The sequence below is a fragment of the Aquarana catesbeiana genome, linkage group LG07 (assembly GCF_042186555.1).
Source record: "Aquarana catesbeiana isolate 2022-GZ linkage group LG07, ASM4218655v1, whole genome shotgun sequence".
Classification (NCBI taxonomy): Eukaryota; Metazoa; Chordata; class Amphibia; order Anura; family Ranidae; genus Aquarana; species Aquarana catesbeiana.
In genome coordinates this window covers 85751733-85755544 of record NC_133330.1, presented here as the reverse complement: position 1 = coordinate 85755544, position 3812 = coordinate 85751733, and positions in this window count along the sequence as shown.

Sequence of the window (3812 nt, the reverse complement as noted above, 5' to 3'; positions counted from 1 at the left end):
CATAAATGTTAATATATAAATCTGTGCTCTTGTGAAATTGTGGTAAAAATAAAATCCACAAATAATGATTGTAATTAGTCGTCTAATTAGAAGCAAAATGATACCTCCTCTTCGCGTTAAACCCGGGCTTTGTGAGGTGTGTTTGGATGGATTAGCGGTGGATAGGCTCAATCCCGTTCATCCGCCTGCATGGATCGGTTGTGTTACAGCTTCTAGTAGTCCTCCCCCCATATAAAACATAAGATAGGGAAAAGATACCAAATATAGGCCAGAGTATATGTAAAACAAAGAACCAAATATTTTCAGTCACATGATCCCCTAAACATAGATCGCATTTCCAGATATATGGTCAGTTACATTCAGCTCCGTGCGGCTCTGTGCTGCAGCTGGTCAATCGCACGCAGGCTGCTCACTACCGAGAGCGTCACAGGCTACTTCTCCCCACGCGTATCGTCACTGGGCACGTGACTTTTTCAAGGATTGTTTTACATATACTCTGGCCTATATTTGCGCAATGGTATCTTTTCCCAATCTTATGTTTTATATGGGGGAGGACTACTAGAAGCTGTAACACAACCGATCCATGCAGGCGGATGAACGGGATTGAGCCTATCCACCGCTAATCCATCCAAACACAACTCACAAAGCCCAGGTTTAAAGCGAAGAGGGGGTATCATTTTGCTTCTAATTGGAGGACTAATTACAATCATTATTTGTGGATTTTATTTTTACCACAATTTCACAAGAGCACAGATTTATGTATTAACATTTATTGGAAGAAGGTTCCGGGGAGCTTTTTTATTATCAAGGGAACCTTATATGAATGTTTGGAATACATTTTATTATTTATTTTTTCATATGTTTCTCAAGTTATAATTATTTTAGGTTTCACTGTTTATGGTTTAAAACAAGTTTTATAAACAATGTATCCACTTATTTAAGAAATGTTTTGCAAGCACAAGATGTAGTATGATATCAATTGGATAATACGAGCGCATCACTTTATTTATTTATAGGCAGTGCTGACAGCTGTCTGGTATGAATCATGAGGGGGAATGCCGCGCCAAATTTTAAATTAAAAAAAAACGGCGTGGGTTCCCCCCAGGGGCATACCAGGTCATTAGGGCTGGTATGGATTGTAAGGGGAACCCCCCTACGCTGAAAAATCAGCGTGGGGGTCCCCCCCAAAATCCATACCAGACCCTTCTCCGAGCAGCCCGGCCAGTCAGGAAAGGGTGGGGATGAGCTAGCGCCCCCCCCTCCTGAACCGTAGCAGGCCGTATGCCCTCAACATGGGGGGGTGGGCGCTTTGGGTCAGGGGGGAGCCCTGCAGGCCCCCCCACCCCAAAGCACCTTGTCCCCATGTTGATGAGGACAAGGGCCTCTTCCCGACAACCCTGGCTGTTGGTTGTCGGGGTCTGCGGGCGGAGGGCTTATCGGAATCCAGGAGCCCCTTTTAATAAGGGGGCCCCCAGATCCCGGCCCCCCACCCTATGTGAAGGAGTATGGGGTACATGGTACCTCTACCCATTCACCTAGGGAAAAAAGTGTCAATAAAAAAAACACACTACACAGGTTTTAAAAGTAATTAGGCAGCTCCGGGGGTCTTCTTCCAATTTTGGGGGTCTTCTTCCAACTTCTCCAGCCGCTTCTCCCGGTGTTCGGCTTCTTCTCCCGGTGTCCGGTTCTTCTGCCGGGCCCCTCCGCTATCTTCTGCCGCTCTTTTGCTATCGGTGGCCCGGTCTTCTGCGCTGTCTTGTCCCCTCTTCCCTTCTTCCGATGTTGACACGACACTCTCTCCCGCTGGAATGCTGTGTGCGAGCTGCGCAACCATTTATATAGGCGGTGACCCTGCCCCCTTGTGACGCCACAGTCCCATGCCTATATAAGTGATCTGGACCGCTCACACAGCATAACAACGGGAGACAGCGTCGTGTCAACATCGGAAGAAGGAACAAGACACAAGACGGCGACGACCGGGCCACCGCTAGCAAAAGATCAGAAGATAGCGGAGGAGCCCGGCAGAAGAACTGGACACTGGGAGAAGAGGCCGGAGAGAGCGGAGAAGTCTGAAGAAGACCTCGAAGTCGGAAGAAGACCCACGGAGCTGCCTTATAGATTACTTTTAAAACCTGTGTAGTGTGTTTTTTTTATTGACACTTTTTTCCCTAGGTGAATGGGTAGGGGTACCCCATACTCATTCACATAGGGTGGGGGACCGGGATCTGGGGGCCCCCTTATTAAAGGGGCCTCCCGGATTCCGATAAGCCCTCCGCCCGCAGACCCCGACAACGGCCAGGGTTGTCAGGAAGAGGCCATTGTCCTCATCAACATAGGGACAAGGTGCTTTGGGGTGGGGGTAGCCTGCAGGGCGCCCCCCTGCCCCAAAGCGCCCACCCCCCCATGTTGAGGGCATGCGGCCTGGTACAGTTCAGGAGGGGGGGGGCGCTCGCTCGTCCCCACCCCCTTTCCTAACCGGCCGGGCTGCGTGCTTGACTCGGCGCTGGCTCTCGCGACAGGGTTCGCAGGTGTCAAATCTCGCCGATAACAGCGGCGAGATTGACACAATATCGCGGTCAACTACTGTATAATTAAAAAAAACATTGGGAGATATTATTGAGGGATAGTGTACTGGAGGGAGTGCTCCCACCTTACCCTACATTTGTATATAAAAAGGCCCCCAGTCTAAGACATATACTTGCCCCAGGTGTATTGGAGCCTCCTGTAAGGGGGACAGGAACACTAACACCTTTTTTTTAAACTGTTTTTTTACTCATGTGATAGGTGTTTAGCTTGTAAAAGTACAAAAGGGAGTAATGTCAAAAAGCAGAAGGAATTTACGACCACAGCCAAAGGGAGAGTCCATAAAACTAAAGAATTTATTACATGTACATCAGAGGGGGTGGTTTATGTGTTGGAATGCCCGTGCAAGTTCCAGTATGTGGGTCGTATGTCAAGACCGCTACTGGTAAGGGTACGCGAACACATAAACAACATTAAAAAGGAATAAAGGAACATAGTGTTTCCAAACACTTTAGAGAGGTCTATGATGGGGGGGTGGAAATGGTTAACCATCACTGGATAGGGGGCAATTTTATTAGAACCCTCAGTCAACGTGAGTCATTCTGGGTGTATGAGACCAAGGTCCTGACACCCAGGAGTCTTGGCGTAGACTTTGACTTAAACTGCTTTGTTAATACCAGTTAATAATGCTAGTAGTCAGTAATAATTTTAGGAGAGATCAAATGGATTGTGTAACGAGCCCCTTACTCGCTCGGTTCCACTCTCCCGACACTCCTCTGCAGCTATTGAATCAGATTGCAACATCTGATGGTTCGGTCATCCAATGCTCCGGGATTAGAACTTCAGCTATGTGCCGTTCTAACCCAGTTGTGATAGCTCAGAACAAACACTAGGCAGGCTGTATGTAAGTTCAAACAGGAATCTCTCTTTATTGACAGGAATACAGTCTTATTTATACAATAAAAGAGGAGGTGCAGACCTCCTACTCATATTACTCTAACAATACAGCTGTAACCTAATTAACCTAATTAACATGAGCTAATTAATCCCTTTAGACCGCCTAGATGACTCAGACATGACCTTTAGGCCAGACTGGCCATCTTGTAGTTCAGAAAACACAATCAACATAGACTCTTCTTCACACAATAGCAGAGTTAATTAACACAAACAACAATAGGGATCTAATGACTCTTAGATCCCATACTAGAGACTTATTTACAATACACATGCTAGCAGGCAACAGACAGACAGGTGCTGGAGTTTACATCAGCATCTTCTAACAGTATCTG